Here is a 20,635-nt window from a genome sequence, read left to right on the forward strand (position 1 = left end):
TAGTGTTCAGGAGAAGCAGAGCCAGGATTTGAACCCACGAACCCTAACTCTAGAGCCCTTCCTCTCAAACACTCCCCAAGCACCAAAGTAACAAGGCCTGTGTATCTGCTATGATGCATTTAGTACCTACTGATTTTCTTTTCTGAAAATTCTTTTATATTCCTCCCTTCAAGAGGCGGAATCTAATTCCCCTCTCTCCCTTTGAGTGTAGGCTGAACTTAATGACTCACTTCTAACAAAGAGAATAGAGCTGAAGTGATGGTGTGCGACTTCAGAAACTGTCTGCTTGATCTCTTGCTTTGGGTCACTCAGAGGAAGCCAACTGCCCATTAGGCAAGGAACAATGGCATCCTGCCAACAGTCATGCGACTGAACTCTCTAGGACACAAACCCTCCAGCCCTAATCAAGCCTTCAGATGATTCCAGCTTCATGAAAGATCCTGAGTTACGAACCATAGTAAGCCAATCCCCAATCCTTAATCTCAAAAACTATAATATTGATACAATGTTTATTGTCTTAAACTGCTAAATTTGGGACGATTTGTTAATCAGCAAAAGATAATTAATACAGAAGAAAGGAGCAGTTTAAACTCCCAACTTGTCACATTTCACAGCTTAGATAAAGAAAGAAGGGTAGAGTTTTAAAATGACCTCTTTCAACTACAAAGTCCTGAGCAGTTCTTTCCATGTCTTTCTTCATAGTCTGAGCATCAATTCTTTCATCCTCCAGCCTCTCCGTTTTAAAAATAAGTAAGTCTTCAAAATATAATCATTATCATTAAAGTCTAATATAACCAAAAATAATTAGATACCCTTGGCTATTTGAATGATTTTTATGGTCCTGTAGTAAACCAAGCTGGAAAAAAAATTTGAGAGATATGTAAATATCCAATTGTTTCCAACACCATATAGGTTTTAAATGTTTTGACTTATAGCTTGTTCTGGTTATTTCCTTCCTATTTTTCCTTTATCTAGTAAACAGAATCATAGAAGGTTATGGTTGAAGAGATGCCTCGAGACAAGGTCACCTAGAGGTTTTCAAAAAATTAAGGAAGGACCTGAACATCATCATCTCTTTTCTTGACTACCATGAATGACATATATTAAACTTAAAAACCAAATATATAACTGTGTGCTCTATCAGATACAAGTACCAAGGTCAACAGGCTTCAAAGTTTTTAAAAAAATCACAGGTAGGAATCAAAGGGAGGAGACATTCTACCCATTTAATGTTATTTTCCTATAATTTGGGAGAAGGATGCCAATTTCCTATTTGAGTAATGACAACTCTTTAACCACCAATGGTAGAGTTATTTGAGAATCACCGATTTAATCCAATGCCCTAATTTTACACATCAGGAAACTGAGGCTCCAAGAAGTTAAATAATTTAACCAAAGTCACATGGTATATATCTCACTCTTTCAAGGTTAAAAATTCTACAAAACAATCTTCTATAAAACTTAGAAGTTACAAAATGGATGAAAAGTTAAATCCATTTTACTATTATTATATTTATATAAATTATAAAGTGGTTGATGTTTTGCTTTTTAATGTCAAAGCTAGAGCCATGGTCAAGAGTCTTTCTGAGAAATTAAGAAAAAAATGGAAAAAAAAACTTTGAGCAGTGAATGGTAGGAGAACAATAAGAGGGGGTCTTAAACAGTCTGATGCAGCTGAACTAACAATGAAACTCAAAGCTGGGGTATGGTGTGTTGGGCATGTTTAGAAGAAAAAAAAGGTAGGAAAACTAAGGTCTAAGAAAAAATATGTCTATCAAGGACAACAAGCTGGAATCAAGAGATTTAGGACCATTAAGTAAAGCTTGGTTCATCAATACTGGAAGACAGACGACAGACACAGGAGTGCAAGTCTACAGCTTTACAAAGAGAAAAGATGGACTATTTCATATGTTTTATACTACTATATGTTTAATTCACTATTTTCAGTTTTTTATACTACTGATTCATTTTATTTAATAGTTAGGTTTTATAAAATATTATTAAAGTGAAGATGTTTGAATCCATGGTCACATATTCATTCATTTATTCCATAAATAATTACCCAGCACCTACTTTGAGCAAGTTTCTGTTGTAGGCACCTATTACTACACGTGGTGGCACTGAACTACGTAACAAAGGGAAAAAATTAAGCCTTCTCAATTCAGACAGAACCCACACCAAGTGTGAAATTCTTAGTATGATATACAAAATTGCTTATACATGAAATTAGAGTAGTAGTGGGTATGTGCTACATTTTGGACCACCACCCAGCAGAGTTAAATATTTACATGTATAAAAGCCTTCATAAGGCATGGATTTTAAATAGGGGGTTCACAAAGGCAAAATTTTGTTAGCAAAATGTGCATTTTTTCTGAGGAAGAGGATCATGACGATTTTCAGATTCTCAAAGAGCTCTATGACTCCCAAAAGTTATTTTATCATAAATTATCTAGCCATATGCATTTATCGACCATAAAAACCCTATGATGAGCAAGGATCCAGCATGTACCATTTCCGAAACTGATAGTTTGGATTAGCTTCCCATGTTTTCTGCATTTTACTTCACTTATCCCTGGGCCAAATTCTCCTTGAGCTTGTTGATTCTTCACTTTATGGTTTACACTAAGCAAAAGCAGCCACTCCTAGAAGACTATCTGTCAACTGAGTCTTGCCGCTAGTCTTTTCTAATGGATGTTAGACAAATAATTGCTTTCAAAAAGCATTTATTAAGTACCATATGTTTATGACACCATACAAAGTGAATTAAAATGGTTAATGATCTATTTTAAATAACATTTATAACAACTGATTTCAAGGGCTTGGGTTCTTTATTATCATTAGGGAATGTACAGTATCTTGAATATTCTGGAAATTTTTTTCAATTCCTGTGAAACTTTACAAGGGCTAATGCATGATTCTTATTTAGCATGTTTATGAAAAGATTTACAATGGAGTTCTTAACTAAAACATCTTGCAACAGTAAGTCAAATTCTATTTTGATTGATTCTAAAAGGAATATTCAAATAACTAATTTCTTCCCCTCTTACAATATAGCTTCTGCACCTATCCACTGAAAAGTTCTTCAAAGGTCAACATCAGCTTTTAATTGCCAAGCCCAGCAATCTCTTCCTAGTTTTCACCTGACTCTACCTCTCCAAACAAATGAAATTACTGACCACCCCTTATTAAACTTCCCTTCATATGATTTTCATGACAATAAACTGTCTGGCTTTGTTTTTTTCCTATTTGTTTTTTTTCCGTTGACTTCGCCTACTTCGGCACAACCCTCAAATGTGACTGTTCTTCCAAAGCATGAGCCTTAGCCACTTTCTCTCTTCATTCTCCACTCTCTCAAGAATGGTAGTTAGTATCCATTCACCACCAGGGCTTTCAATATGATTTCTGAACTGACTCAAAAATCAGCATCTCTAGGCTTATTATTATTTTTTTTAGTGCTACGTTCTAATTTCCAATTGTACGGTAAACGTCTTTATTTGGATAACCCACTGGTACCTAAAGGTCTTTTATCTACAAATCTCCTTTGTTTCCTCTATCAATAACATCACCTTCATCCCAAGCTAGAAATCTTGAGTCATCTGTGTTCCTTGTTTAGGAAGTCATATCTTGTACAATTTTTGAGGAGGATTTTAAATGTATGTGAAATTACCAAAAAAAAAAAAAAATAATAACAAACAGTCACGACCCCTGCATCCAGAACAAACAACTGTTATCATTTTGTCATCTATACTTGAAGATGCTGTTTTTCCCTAAGAAATAACACATTACATGTGGAGATAATAACATCTTTGAGAACTACTCCCAGTCCTCATTCACCATTCCATCTCTCCGAAGAAACCACTATCATGAGTTTTGTGTATATTCTTCCAGTCTATGTTTTACACTTTTATGTTTTCACATGTGTGTACATTTATGCATGTGTGTGTGTGCATGTATCCCAGAATGACATACAGTATTACTTTGCATGCTTTGGGTACATAAATGACATTATACTATATATGCCATTCTAAAATTTATTTTTTTCATTCAAGATTCATATTCTATCCATGTTGGTATAAGTAAATATAGCTATGCTTTTTACTTCAAATTATCCCAGTGCATACATACACCCCATTTTGTTCAAAAACTTATCTACTGATAGGCAAATAAAGTTATCTATTTTTTCTTAAGCATGTATGCTAGAGTCTCTCCACAGTATACACCTACAGAGAGAATTTTTAGGTCATAGAATAAGTGCATTTTAAATTTATATGTTACTCTTTCCAAAGTGGCTATGTAGGTCTAAAATCCCACTAGTGACGTGTTAGTGCTCCCATTTTTCTTACATTCTTGTCAATACAAGATATAATCAAACTTTAAAAACGTTTGCCATCTGTTGGACGGCAGGAAATTTTTCACTGTTGTTACTAATTTGCATGTACTTACAGTAAGTACTGAGGATAAACATTTTTTTCATATACTTATTGGCCATTAACATTTCCCCTATGAATTTCCTATTCATATCCTTTGTCATTTTTCTATGACACTTTTTTTGTCTTACTTATCTGTAGAATGTTAACATACACTAGACAATAATTCAGATATGTGTTCCAACTATCTTCTGTCAGCCTGCTGTTTGACTTTTACTTTGGTTTGTCTACGGTATCCTCTATCCTACAAAAATTTTAAGTTTTGATCCAGCCAAATTAATATGTGCTTTCCCTTACAGTGTATGTTAAATAGCCCATGGAATAAAAAGGAAATTATAAAGGAATTGAGAAATATTTAGAAATGAATTACAATAAAAATACAACATGTCAAACTATATGTGACACAGCTAAAACAGTACTCAGATGCCAGGAAATGAAAAGGTTTAAAAATATATAAGCTAAACATTCAGTTGATAAAGATGGAAAAATCAACAGAACAAACCCAAAGAAAAAAGAAGGAAGGAAATAATAAAGAGCAGGAAAAATGAAATAGCAATAATTTTATAAAATAGAAAAGATTCACAAAACCAAAAGTTGATTTTGGAAAGATTAATAAAATAGACCTCTGCAAGGATAACCAAGAAAAGAAGGTACAAATGAGGTACAGAACAAAAGGGGAGAAATAACCACAGATACAATACATATAAAAATAATAAATCAGTATTATGAACAATTATACACTAATAAAGTTGAAATTTGGATGAAATGTATAAAGAAGCTGTATAAACTATATAAAGAAAAACCTGAATAGAATAGTAAGTAGCAAAGAAATGAAAATGTAGCCCAAAACCTCCTCTCTACAAAAAAAAAAAAAAAATTACAGGCTTAAATGTCCTTTTAGGCAAATTCTAGCAAATTTTTAAATTAATTCTTATCTTACAGAAATTGTTACAGAAAATAGGAGAAAAAAAAAGTGAAAGCAACCTAGGTTATTTTATGAGCCTAGTGTAATCTTGATTCCAAGATTAGATAAGGACAATACAAGAAAAGAAATTATAGTTCCATATTACTTATAAAAGGTCCTTAACTTAAAGCAAAACAGAGCAAAATGATGAGTAACATGTATCCTCAAACGCAAGGAGAATTCAATGCCTGAGAATTCATTAATTAATTGATCACATTAATATATTCCAGAAGAAAAATCATGACTCATCAGAGAATGCTGAAAAAGCATCTGACAGGATTCCATGTATAACTAACACAAAAACAAAACCAAAGGACTACACGGAAATTCCTTAACCTGGTACATGTTATATACTAAAACCTACAACAAACATTAAACTTCAAGTTGAAACTTCAGATACACTCCCTTCAAGATTAGGAAAAAAACAGGACTGCCAATGGGAATGTAAATTGGTGCAGCCACTGTGGAAAATAGTATGGAGGTTCCTCAAAAAACTAAAAATAGAACTACCGTATGATCCAGCAATCCCACTCTTGGGTATATATTCAAAGAAAACAAAAACATTAATTAAAAAAGATATATACTCCCCAATGTTCATAGCAGCATGATTTACAACACCCAAGATACAGAAGCAGCCAAAGCGTCCACTAACAGATGAATGGATAAAGAAGATGTGGTGTGTTTATGCACACACACACACACACACACACACACACATATACACAATGGAATACTACTCAGCCATAAAAAAAGAATGAAATTTTGCCATTTGCAACAACATGGATGGACTTGGAGGGTATTATACTTGGTGGAATAAGTCAGACAGAGAAAGAAAAATACTACATGATATCACTTATATAAGGAATCTAAAAAAATTAAACTAGTGAATATAACAAAAAAGAAACAGACTCACAGATACAGAAAACATACCAGTGGGGAGTGGGAAGGGGGAGGGGCAAGACAGGAGTAGGGGATTAACAGGTACAAACTACTATGTATAAAATAAATAAGCTACAAGGATATATTATAAAGCATAGGAAATAAAGCCAATCATTTATAATGACTATAAATAAGAGTATAACCTTTAATAACTGTGAATCACGGGACTTCCCTGGTGGCACAGTAGTTAAGAATCCACCTGCCAATGCAGGGGACGCAGGTTCAATCCCTGGGCTGGGAAGATCCCACATGCCACGGAGCAACTAAGCCCGTGTGCCACAACTACTGAGCTGGCAAGCCACAACTACTGAGCCCATGTGCCACAACTACTGAGCCCGCATGCTGCAACTACTGAGCCCGTGTGCTGCAACTACTGAAGCCCACGTGCCTAGAGCCCATGCTCCACAACAAGACAAGCCACCGCACTAAGAAGCCTGCGCACCACAACGAAGAGTAGCCCCCCTCACCGCAACTAAAGCCCAAGCACAGCAACGACGACCCAATGCAGCCAAAAAAAAAAAATTGTGAATCACTATGTTGTACACCTGAAACATGTAATATTATAAATCAACTATACCTCATTAAAAAAAATTTCTAATTAAAAAAAAATTTTAAGAGAAAATCCACTACCAAAAAAAAAAATAACCAGGAATGCCAATTAATATAACTATTCCTAAACATACTGGAGTTCTTGATGAACATCATAAGGAATAAAAAAGAAAGAAGATGACTGGAGACTGAAGAGAAGGAGGGCTGAGGTGCCTCAGATGAGGCCATTCTAGACCAGTAAGCTCCCAGCTGATCCACAGACAACCACAAACAGGAGAGTAAAATGTGGTGGATGTCAATCAGGGAGAATTATGCAGCAGTCAGAAGCAACAGATTATATACATACAAAGCAACATGCATGGATATTAAGAATAGTATTTACTAAAAAAAAGTAGGAAACAGAGTAAGATACATAGTACCATTACTATAAACTTTAAATTTATACAACATAATATATACACTTAATACACTAAAAAAATACCTATTAATCAAATTAAATTTGATGCTTATGAGGGAGGGAGACTGGATTTTTATATAAATAAAAAGAATAAAAAGGAATAAATAAATCAATTGAAAAAATAAATAAAAGAGGGTATGAAACAGGGCTCGAGCTTTACTTTTCTCTTTATAAAAAACTAGCAATCCTAATATAATCTACCAAATAGTCCTGCCTTTCTATAAATCCGTGTCTATTATATACTAGGCATAAATACATGCTTGCTCTTTCTGGGCTCTCTAGTCTATCCTACTCAACTATTCATCTGTGGGCCAATCACACATTTAAAAATACTGTATAGTTTTAGAATCATTCTTTATGAATAGGAGGGCAAGTACCACACACTTTGTTCTTTTGCAGAATTATCTAGACTATTTTTGGACCTCTACCTAAGAGTTTGTCAAATTCCACCAAAAAACAGTCCTCTTGGAATTTTGACTAGAACTGTATTGACTTTATAGATTAAAAGGGGAAGAATTAACAGCTTTACCATGTCCAGTTTTCCATGTGTTTGTGGGTTAAAGAATAAAGTCAATGAAATGGTTTTGGTCTCTTTAGGTTTTCTATTTCCTCTTAAGGAAGTTGTGTATCTCTTCATTTATTTATGTCCCTCCATAAAGCAAAATTCTTATTTTTATAGGTATTGCATATTATTGTTAGATTTATTCCCAGATACCTAATTAAGTTTTAAAAACTATTATGAATGGGATCTTTTTCGTTTCATTTTCTGATTACTAGGTCTTGTATACAGCAACACTGATGAATCTTCTAAGTAGTTTTAAAGTCTATACACTTTTAAATTTTGTGTGTAAACCTCGCAAATAACAGTGTTTCTGTTGTTTCTTCCTTTCTGATCTTTGTCTTTTATTTATTTTTCTTGCCTTATTTGCATTTGCTAGGCCTGCCAGTATAACGTTAGTTAATAAACATGGTAAATGGAATCGTTTCCCCATTAATTATGAAATTTGCTATAGATTTTTAATATATATCTCTTATCAAGTCCCAATCCAGATTGAGTCTTTCTTTTTCGGGGGGGCTGCCTTGGGTCTTCGTTGCTGTGCGCGGGCTTTCTCTAGTTGCGGCGATCGGGGGCTACTCTTTGTTGCGCTGCGCGGGCTTCTCTTGTTGTGGAGCACAGACTCTAGGCGCGCGGGCTTCAGTAGTCGTGGCACGTGGGCTCAGTAGTTGTGGCTCGCGGGCTCTAGAGCGCAGGCTCAGTAGTCGTGGCGCACGGGCTTAGTTGCTCCGCGGCATGTGGGGTCTTCCTGGACCAGGGCTCGAACCCGTGTCCCCTGCACTGGCAGGCGGATTCTTAACCACTGAGCCACCAGGGAAGCCCAGATTAAGAGTCTTTATCTTCAGAAGATGATGAATTTTAGCAAATGCCTTTGCATCTACTGAGATGATAATATGGGCTTTCTCCTTTAATCTATTCATATGGTAAATTACATTAATAAGTTTTCTAATATTTAGCCTTCCTTGCCTTTCTAGTATGCATTAGTCATTACGTATTTTTTGATGAGTGCTGGATTTGATTTGCTCTTTTTTTTTTTTAATGTTTTTCCATCCATGAAATAACTTACTTTATTTTTCTAATTTTTTAAAAATATATTTATTTTTTGGCTGCATTGGATCTTCGTTGCTGTGCGCAGGTTCTCTCTAGTTGCGGTGAGTGGGGGCTGCTCTTCGTTGCGGTGCGCGGACTTCTCATTGTGGTGGCTTCTCTCGTTGCGGAGCACAGGCCCTAGGCGCGTGGGCCTCACTAGCTGCGGCACGTGGGCTCAGTAGTTCTGGCTCACAGGCTCTAGAGCGCACGCTCAGTAGTCGTGGCACACAGGCTTAGCTGCTCCGTGTCATGTGGGATCTTCCCGGAACAGGGCTCGAACCCGTGTCCCCTGCATTGCCAGGCAGATTCTTAACCACTGCGCCACCAGGGAAGTCCTAATTTGCTATTCTTAATTTCGAACATTTGTGGCTATGATCATACATAAATTCAGCAAGAAATTTTCTTTTTTTATACTAGATCAGTGTTAAGGTTAAGATTATACTAGCTTCATGAAATGAGTTGAAAAGCTTTTCCTCTTTTACTGTTTTCTATGACAGTTTGTACATGATAGGGATTATGCATCCCTTGAAATTTTAGAAACAGAACTGGGTCTGATAAATTTTATTTGAATGAGGGGATGCATATGTAAAATTAAAGACCTTAAATGGTTATTGATTTGCCTAGGTTTTCTATTTCCTCTTGAGTCAGCTGTAATTTATATATATATACATATATATATTTTTTTTTTAGTTGCTCACTTTGTAGGTTTTCAAATTTTATGGCAATAGGTTGTTTATAGTATTTTCTTATGGTTTTTAAACTCTATTCTGTTGGTCATATTTTTGTTTTTAATAGTACTCATTTTTCCTTGATCTGTCTTTATAGAGATTCATCCATTTTTATTAATTTTACGGTATTAATAATCTATTCTGTTCTATTTTCTATTTAATTAATATAGACTTAGTATTTCTTTTACTCAATTTGGATTTATTCTGTTGGTCCTTTATTAACATCTAGAGTTGAGCAGATGCTCATTTTATCAACCTTTCTTATTTTCCAATTAACCCACTTAGAGCTATTAAATTTCTCAGTGAGTTCTGCTTAAGTTCACATCTAAATTTTTGCATGCAATGCTTTGTTATTTAGCTACAAATATTTCATAAATTTCATTTCCTCTTTCTTTCATTAATTAGTGAGTTTTTATTATTTTATTTTTGTTTTGGCCACACTGCACAGCTTGCGGGATCTTAGTTCCCTGACCAGGGATTGAACCCAGGCCCACGGCCCACGGCAGTGAAATCACCGAGTCCTAACCACTGGACCACCAGAGAATTTCCAATTTGTGAGTTTTTAGTTGCCAATATTATAAGTATTTTGGTTGTCTTTTCATTGTTGATTTCTAATTTTATTGCATTATGATGAAATAGTATATTTTGAATGACACTGATTTTCCAGACATTGTTGAGATTCTTCTATGACATAGTACACAGTTAAAAGCTGACCTGTAGGGGCTACCCTGGTGGCGCAGTGGTTGAGAATCTGTCTGCCAGTGCAGGGGACACGGGTTCGAGCCCTGGTCTGGGAGGATCCCACGTGCCACGGAGCAACTGGGCCCGTGAGCCACAACTACTGAGCCTGCGCGTCTGGAGCCTGTGAGCCGCAACAAGAGAGGCCGCGATAGTGAGAGGCCCATGCACCGTGATGAAGAGTGGCCCCCGCTTGCCGCAACTAGAGAAAGCCCTCGCACAGAAACAGAAACGAAGACCCAGCACAGCCAAAAATTAAAATAATTAATTAATTAATTAATTAATTATTTTTAAAAAAGCTGACCTGTATATAACTGGAAAAAGAAAATGTACGAAGTTGTATTTTATTCAGTTAACTACAATGTTCTATAGATCTCCAGCTTATAAAATTTGTTAATCCTGTGGTTTAATTCTTTGATGTCATTTTAAATTTTGTGTCTGCCTGATTTTTCAATTTTGACAGTTTTTTTTTGTTTTTTTTGTTTTTTTTTTGAGGCAAGGAATACGACTTTATTCAGAAAGCCAGCAGACCATGGAGATGGCAGACTAGCGTTTCCCCACAAAGGTGTTTTAAAGTCCCAGTTTTGTAGACATGTCCACTTCGCCTTGCAATTCTGAAAGTTTCTATTTATCTATTTATTTATTTATTTACTTACTTACTTACTTTATTTATTTTGCCACACCACGTGGCTTACGGTATCTTAGTGGATCTTCCTGCAGTGGAAGCGCAGAGTCCTAACCACTGGACAGCCAGGGAATTCCTGAAAGTTTTTACTTTAAATGATATTTCAAGGCTATGTTGTTAGATGCATATAAGTTTATGATGATTATATTTTCTGGACTGTTCCTTTTAGCAGTTTGAAAAGCCTCTCTTTGTCCCAATTAAAGATCTGCACCCTGAATTCTATTTTATTACAGCAGATTTATTTGGTATTTCTCTGATAAATATATTTTTCCTTTCTTTAAATTTTGTTTTGTGTATCTGTTAAAAATAGCACAGACTCGTGTTAAGAGCACAATTGGTAATTTTAATATAATTGATGTTTTGGACTATTTCTACAGTCTTGATTTTTTAAATAAATGTTTTATTTATTTATTTATTTGTTTGTTTATTTATGGCTGCGTTGGGTCTTCACTGCTGCACGCGGGCTTTCTCTAGTTGCGGCGAGCGGGGGCTACTCTTTGTTGCGGTGCGCGGGCTTCTCATTGCGGTGGCTTCTCCTGTTGCAGAGCACGGGCTCTAGGTGCATGGGCTTCACTAGTTGTGGCTCGCGGGCTCAGTAGTTGTGGCTCACAGGCTCTAGAGCACAGGCTCAGTAGTTGTGGCGCATGGGCTTAGTTGCTCCTCGGCATGTGGGATCTTCCCAGACCAGGGCTCGAACCCGCGTCCCCTGCATTGGCAGGCGGATTCTTAACCACCGAGCCACCAGGGAAGTCCCTACTGTCTTGATTTATGATTTGTATTCCCATAGTTTTTTTCTGCTCTTTGTTGCCTTTCTGTTAGATGGGTTAAAAGTTTAGTTTACTCCCTAACCTACCCCCCAACTTAGTATTTTGGAAGCCAGACCTCCTATTTCTATTATTTTAGTATGCTCTAGCTGCTTAAAATAAATGTCCTTCTTTTCACTTCTCATCTTCTCCAGATCATGTTTCACACAGTTCCTATCTATTTAATTCAAAGGCCACCAAAGTCTGGTTCCACTCTATCTTTCTAGGCTCACTTTTCTCAACCATATGCCTCTACAAAGCCTAATCTCTAGTTAAACTACATTACTTGTCAGTTTCTAAATAAAATACAAAATTCCTGAAATTCTGCTCTGGTTCATGATGTTTTCTGACTCACTCAGTCACTCAACAAATACGTTATTCAAAACCTACTTGGTGCCTGGCTTTGACCAATACCAGTTAACACAGGGCATATGGTCTCTGGACTTACGAAGCATTGAGTGGAAAGACTAAACAATAAACGCAAATAGAATACAGTAAAACTTCATGAATACATGAATTCAGATAAATTTTAACTGGGAATTGGCTCCCATCTCCCACAGCAGTCACTGGACTACACAGCTACCAGCAGGTGGCACCAAACCACCGAAGTCTGACCTCAGACTGACTTGGATACCTTATTCTGAATCCTGGAACCCATTCCACACACGCACTTCCTGCTCCACAAAGACTGACTCGGGTCGTTTTATTAAACTCACAAGAATGCCATTTCTATGTGATTTGAATTTTTTTAGAATTACTTACTACTTCATCATGGGGGTTTACTGTATCACAAGTTGTAGGTGGTAACCCAAAAAGAAAAGGGAATGCGAGTCTCTGACGAAAGTAACAGAACAGCCCTAGTTGAGACTGAAGAGTATCAGCTAAAGCCCCTACCTCCCTCCGAGAGAGTGACTTTCAAACTGATATCCAAAAGATGACCAGGAACGAAAAGCTGAAAAATGAAACGCAGTATGTTCCGGAAAGAAAACAGCATACAAGAGCACCCTGGGAAGGTAAAGTCTGGATTAACGGAAAGGCGAAAAGACGACACTGTGTGTGTATGTCTGGGGTGAGGGTACTGTGTAATTCATCAGAGTATAATGCTTAAGAGCTTGGGCTCTGGAGCCCTAGCTGGCGTACTAGCTGACTTGAAGTCCTTGCTCCACCACTTGAATAGATGTCTAGCCTTAGAAAGGCTATATTCAGCCTAGGGTTGCTGAAAGTATTAAATCTATTATTGTATAAAGCTCTAAGAACTATTCCTGGCAATACAGTAAAGAAATATTAATGTTAGGGTTCTGTTTTTTGTTGCTATTATTGTTGTTACTGTTTCTAGATGCATGAGAGGAGAGCCCAATTATTCAGTGTCTTGAAAGCCATGTTAAAAATCCTGACTAGTATCCTGTGTGCAATTAGAACCACTAGAAGGTTTTATGGAAGGTAATATCATGATTCAATTTATAAATATTGGGTTGGTCAAAAAGTTCGTTCGGTTTTTTCCGTAAGATGGCTCTAGTAGCGCTTAGCTGTCTTTAACTTCATTCAAAACAATGCTGTTGGACTGTATTGTGACAGCTCTCATATCAGCATGCATTTAAAAAAAATTATCAAAATTGGTGAATTTTTCTGTAGCGATTTTAATACTGAAGATGGAAGGAAAAAAAGCAACATTTTCGGCATATGATGTTTTATTATTTCAAGAAAGGTAAAAACGCAACTGAAACGCAAAAAAAAAGATTTGTGCAGTGTATGGAGAAGGTGCCGTGATTGATGGAACGTGTCAAAAGTGGTCTGCGAAGTTTCGTGCTGGAGATTTCTCGTTGGACGATGCTCCACGGTCGGGTAGACCAGTTGGAGTTGATAGCGATCAAATCGAGACACTGAGAACAATCAACATTATACCACGCGGGAGATGGCTGACATACTCAAAATATCCAAATCAAGCGCTGAAAATCATTTGCACCAGCTTGCTTACGTTAATCGTTTTGATGTTTGGGTTCCACGTAAGTTAAGCGGAAAACACCTTCTTGACCACCTTGCCGCATGCGATAACGTAACGAAAACGTTCCATTTTTAAAACAAATCGTGATGGGCGATGAAAAGTGGATACTGCACAATAATGTGGAACGGAAGAGACCGTGGGGCAAGCGAAATGAACCACCACCAACCACACCAAAGGCCGGTCTTCATCCAAAGAAGGTGATGTTGTGTATATGGTGGGACTGGAAGGGAGTCCTCTACTATGAGCTCCCTCTGCAAAACCAAACAGTTCATTCCAACAAGTACTGCTCCCAATTACACCAACTGAAAGCAGCACTCTACGAAAAGCGTCCAGAATTAGTCAACAGAAAACCCATAATCTTCCATCAGGATAATGCAAGACCGCATGTTTCTTTGATGACCAGGCAAAAACTGTTACAGCTTGGCTGGGAAGTCCTGATGCATCCGCCATAGTCACTAGACATTGCACTTACGGATTTCCATTTATTTCGGTCTTCAGAAAATTCTCTTAATGGAAAAAATTTTGATTCCCTGGAAGCCTGTAAAAGGCACCTGGAACAGTTCTTTGCTCAAAAAGATAAAAAGTTTTGGGAAGATGGAATTATGAAGTTACCTGAAAAATGGCAGAAGGTAGTGGAGGTGAACACGTTGTTCAATAAAGTTCTTGGTGAAAACGAAAAATGTCTTTTTACTTAAAAACCAAAGGAAATTTTTGGCCAACCCAATATATTTTTTCAATCACCTGGCCTACAATGTGAAGAATGGATTGCTTGGGGTTCCGGGGGTGGTGGGCAGGAATGAACACAAGACCTATTAGAAGGCCAAAGGCCAAAGCAGTAGCTCATATAAAAAATAACTACAGGTTGGACTAGGCTAGTAGCAATAAAGTTGGAAAGAAATTGGTATAGACTTACGATACATTTGAAGGTAAAACTGACATGATTTGGTAATGAACTAGGAGGTAAGGGACGAAAGGGTGGAAATGATGACTTCTCACAATACCCGCGCCCCCCAACCTTGAATAAAGTCTTCCTTACTGTACTTTAATGACTGTCATTGAATTTTTTTTCTTCAACACTTCCCAAATGAAAGTTTATCTTTCCAGGCTCAGCTAAAATATGAACTTTCCATTACAGGAGCTAACAGCTCTCTCCTCCTCACTCTCACAACAGTCTTTAGGTTATAAAGAGTTGTTTTCTTATATAGTTTCCCCAATAGAGACAAGCTCCTTTACAGTCAAGGCTATATCTAATTTCTTGTTCGAGCCCACACAAAAAAAGTGCTACACGCACCAAGGGCAGCCTCGGATAACCTCGCAAATGGCCTCAAAGACAGGGCAACTCCTCAAGCTCTTTTCTTTCCTCGGAAGGAAATTCAGTCTGCTTTCTTCTCCTTTCAACTATTCTATCTCTGAGGATTCTGTTTCCCCTAAGATTAATTGTAGAATTAACTACTCTTTCATTAGCCTCCCCATTTCTTGCAGCCGCCAAAAACAAGTATATAGGGATTCTTTTTGTTAAAGTGCTTGCTACTAATTCTAATGAAAAACTCCTGACTCCCTTTGTGAGTTGGTAAACTGAATGCACTGGCTTCTGCCCCTTACTTTTATTCCCATGGATGAGGTTCACCGAAAGTTCTTCCTTTTTTGTGTGTGGAGGCCTCTCTTCCCAGAACATAGCCTGCAGATGAAGCCTAGACATAATAATCGGTGTCTTCTTACCTCAAATAGATAACTGGCACTTCTGAGGGCCTCCTAAGCAGGCCTGTAATGTAGCAATGGAATTAAAAACAAATGTGATTCTGCCAGCCTTGTTTTTTCCAAACCAAACGGCTAAAGCTTACTGTTGTAAATCCAAGTAGTAATAGATGCTACCTGTTTGAGTTCTTTTCTCCTCTTGAACCAAATCCTTGATTCCCTCTTCAAAAGAATTTTTTCATTGTAAGTTATTATTCTAAATCTTTATTTTATGAGGATTAAGTTGCAGGGGGGAAAAAAGGTGATATATATATTAAAAAAAAAAAAAAAAAAAAAACAGGATTCAGATTCTCCTAAAAGTCTTGTCAATCAAACACCATGCACACCAAGAAGTCCCATTTTGCTAACCAGTTTAGAGACATAACTCCTTTCTTTTTGACGTAAAACTTTCTAGGGTCATCTTTTGCAAGCTCATCTAGTGATAAGAAAATCTCTAAGTTCTAGCTAACAAATAATTCATATTGTTCAAATATATTCTTAAGTAAGTCCTGGAGGATAAGTACTTATTATCATGACTCAGTCTTATAGAAAACATATGAAAAGCATTTTTCATTAAATTTAAAGATTTAATTGTTCATTCCTTTTAAGTAATATATATATTCTGGCTGATCTACAAAGTAAAAAGAAATCAAACATCCAGTTATGACCAAATGCTGAACGTAAACTTGGAGAATATGTGACATCTATTATAAAAACTGGTACTCTACACCTTAACAATGTCTAATGGAAAGAGAGGAAACCGGCTACATTCCTTCTTCCCTTGATATGCTCAATGGAAAAAAAATTACAGAAATGTAGAAAAATTTTTAAAGAAAAATTAGTCCTACCTCATCTCCTAATCCCACTCCCAAATTGCAACTAACCTCTGCACACACGGTTAGTTCTTAGCACTGTCCCCTTATTTTTTGTGAATGGGAAAGTCACTCATGTTTTTGATGGTACTGTACACACATTAAAAAAAAAAAAAAAGGTGAGATTTAGGAATGCTTAATTCCATCTGACTTGCTTCTCTGTCCCTAAACCCCTCTGCCTTACCAGTCAACTGTGCCCTTATGATAACATTTAAATATGACCCATTACAATAGCAATAATGCAACCTGGAACTTATAGACTAACTACTATACCTGGCAATTCTTTGTCTTTCCTCACCTTTCCCCAACCCTATCTACTTCATACTATTATTTCCTCAAATACTTGTTTTTCTCAACTTAGTTGGTAACCTTCTTTGAGTCCAGCCACCATGTTTTATTCAACTATGAATCACTTACTCCCTAGGAGCAGTACTGTGCATAGAATAGGTACTTTGTACATGATAAGTATTAAGTTTACCATTATCTCAGCTGTACTTAAAGACTGACATATGGAGGAGGAGAAGGGAGAATTTATCTGCTGCTTCAACTGCTTGAAAAGAAATGATTCACGAATTTATTATTTTAACTTAATTGCTAATATTAACTCTAAACAACAATCTCAGGAGTTGTTAATTTATGTATTCTGATTTGTGACAAAGCAATCTTACACTATGGTGAATTTACATGTTTTCCTCACTAGAGTCTAAGTATTGCATGAATGCAGACATTGCCCCTCTTGTCCATTGCTCTAGTCCCATGCTCTAAATAGTGCCTGGTATGTAGTAGATGCTCAATGAATGTTTACTGGTGAATTAATTAACAGCAGCAATGCATGACATCACCTCATATAAGCCTGAAAGAACTTTAGTATCTCTTCACCCGCAACAGCAATCTTTGTGACGGGTATACTATACACAGTAAGAAACTACGGGATTAACTGAGTTCTCATGATGGCAGAAGCTCTCTTTTGGTGCTATCATTCCCAACAGCCGAGGTAATGGTTCTCAAAGTATGATCCCTGAGCCAGCAGCATCAACATCAGCATCACCTGGGGACTTGTTAAAAATGCAAATTCTCAGGACTTCCCTGGTGGCGCCGTGGTTAAGAATCCACCTGCCAATGCAGGGGACACAGGTTCGAGCCCTGGGCCGGGAAGATCCCACATGCCGCGGAGCAACTAAGCCCGTGTGCCACAACTACTAAGACCACGTGCCACAACTACTGAAGCCCGCGCGCCTAGAGCCCGTGCTCCACAACAAGAGAAGCCACCGCAATGAGAAGCCCGCGCACCGCAGCGAAGAGCAGCCCCCACTCGCTGCAACTATAGAAAGCCCGTGTGCAGCAACAAAGACCCAACGCAGCCAAAAATAAATAAGTAAATACATTTATATTTTTAAAAATGCAAATTCTTGAATTCCAGCTCACTAAGTCACAAATCCTGGAGGTGGGGCTAGCGATCTGTGTTTTAACAAGCACTCCAGATGATTCTGACGTATGCTCAAGTCTGAGAGCCACTGGCCACAGAAATGTTTCTCATGGAAATAGAAGGGATCTCAAGCCAACAAAAAGGTCATAAAATACTAGATGAGGCTTTAAAGAAATGTACTTAATGTTCAAACATTAGAATGTTTTTAGAAGAAGTTAAATTAAGTCAATGCATTAAGTGACATGAAAAACTACCAGTGTACAGTTGAGAGGGTTTTTTTCCTTATCAGAGATCATAACACTGTATTCAGATGCCTACTATGCGGTATTAAGGAAAGAAAGCAGAAATAAGGCAGAATACGAAGGACAGGTAAAATAAGACACGGATGAGATCTGGGAAAGCCGTTTTTTAGATTCCAACTGAAATTCAGCACTTTACTTTTAAATAAAAGTACAAACCACAGTAGTTTTCCCAGTATCTGTGACTCACGACCAACAGAAATCATAAAATATTTTCCTATCATATTATAGTTGTTACATGTATCTCAAAATATACTTTACGGTCACTACTTTGAAATTACAGCAGTAAATTAGATCTGCCACTAGATCTCACTGTTTAATGCATTATTAAAGAAACGTATGTATTAATATGTCACAGTTAAAAATAGTCTGAAAGCTACATTTCAATATATTTGGTTCCTTGGCAATCCTAGGTATTTCATATATTTAAAAACATTGTTCTGAGAGAAGGTCCACGGGCTTCATCATATGGCCAAAGAGGCCCACAATATAAAAAGATTTAAAAAACACACAAAAGTTAACAGTTAATAGCCGTGTTAAAAGTGTTCCTGACCTCCTCTAAGTTACGGTCCCCTTCACAAATCTGAGAAAACGCATAGACCCTTTTCCAAGTTTACAAAGGGGCACGGGGGATGCATAAGGAACAATGAATGATTCCTTCTCCTGAGACAGCATTATACCAAAGCACCCAACTTTTGATTCCAAAAAGAAACGCTAGTTGTGCAAATACCTTAATCTCTGTAACTTGTAGCTTAGTACGGGCAATGAGCATATCTATAGCCCACCTCTGCAGAGGCGGGCAATTTAGTGGAAAGTGAATAAGAATAGTCAACTAGCTTAAAACCAGGGAACTGTGAATGAGGAGCTACGGAGTTCAGTCTTTATTTTAGGTAATGCTTTGACTGTCTTCCTTTACTTTCCATTTCACAGTACTCAGTATTTTGGAAACAACTAAATTTGTATAAAAAACATACTTTGTTTAAATCTCTTAAAAGGCTTCCCATTGCCCTTTAGATAAGGCCCAAAAAACAGGTACAAAGCTTTCAGAGTCCTCACCCGTTAAGATTTTACCTCTTTAGCCTCATTTTCATCCCCTTTCCTTCTCATAATCCATATTCCAGCCATGTTGAATTCCTTTCTGCAAATCAAATAGGCCATGCTCTCCTTCCTCCAGACCTTCAGACATGCTATCCTCTGCTTGGCTAATTGCTTCAGACCCTTCAAACCTGTTTAAATGTCACTTCCTCAGGGAGGCATTCTCTGACCTCCTAGCCATTCCCCTACTGTATACTCTCTAAACCTTTCATTAATCCTATCACAACGTTAACTCATCACATTTTATTGTAACAACGTGTTTAACTGTTCACCTTCTCCACAAAGCTGAAAGCCTGGTGGGGGCAAAGACAAGGTATTCAGCTGAGCCTGACATGCTGCTGGCCCTCAGTAAGAGCTGGCTGAGGAATGAATGCATGGATCTGCCTAGAGACATGTTTTAAAGCATTCCTGTGTGTATATCTAAGAAGTCTGAGCTATCCCGACTTGGCAACACCTATAACCTTGTGTACTACTCATTTAAAATTCCATATAATCTGTATTTAGCCCTCTCCTCAGTCTGAATTAACAAAACTGTATTACTTAGACACATTGTTATATGCAAAATTGGAAGTTAATTAGTGTTTAAAAAAACAAGTCTGAGTGCAAAGGAATGAATGCTACTGGTTTCCCAAATTAAACAAATATCCTCTAATGATCGACTGTCTGGATATACTTATCTTTCCTTTTATATAAAATAGATGTTTCCTGAAAAGCATACAGATACCATTTAAAATCATTCCTTTTCATTTGTTTTATTAATTGACAGGGTTGTTCTTTGCTTTTGGCCACTCTCCTTCACATAATTAATAATCTGTAAAACTTACATTCAAGGTGCACTAAAAATCAGTGGCTACTTTAAAGAGCCCTTGAAGGACCCTGTTTTAAAGTGATAGTTTAGAAAGCAGAGAAGCTTCATTTCATTTTCTTTCTAGATCACAAAATCCAATTAAAAACTGACAATTATGATAAAACTCTACTTTTTTTTTTTTTTTTTTGGCCGTGCTGCTTGTGGGATCGTAGTTCCCTGACCAGGGCCCGAGAAAGCACCAAGTCCTAACCACTGGACCACCAGGGAATTCCCAAGCTCTACCTACTGATTAAGTAAAAGCATCTTATTAAAATACTTTTTCATCTTCTATACCCTCCGTAATTTATTACCTTATATGGTTACTTTGTATACTGTTAAACAGTATAGTTAAATGGTTTTTTAAATACCCTCTCTTAAATGACAGTAAAGAATTTAGAGATCATACTCAGCACATGCAGGGACTT

The 20,635-nt window shown here is 37.0% G+C and overlaps 1 protein-coding gene across 16 annotated transcripts in view; it reads right to left on the bottom strand.

The window, feature by feature from the left end:
* Positions 1 to 20,635, bottom strand: part of ELF2 (E74 like ETS transcription factor 2) — a 95,653-nt gene that overhangs the window by 26,905 nt on the left and 48,113 nt on the right. The gene's annotated exons all lie outside the window — the stretch shown is intronic.

Source organism: Balaenoptera physalus (genome assembly GCF_965194825.1).
Source record: "Balaenoptera physalus genome assembly, chromosome: 5".
In the NCBI taxonomy this organism is placed as follows: Eukaryota; Metazoa; Chordata; class Mammalia; order Artiodactyla; family Balaenopteridae; genus Balaenoptera; species Balaenoptera physalus.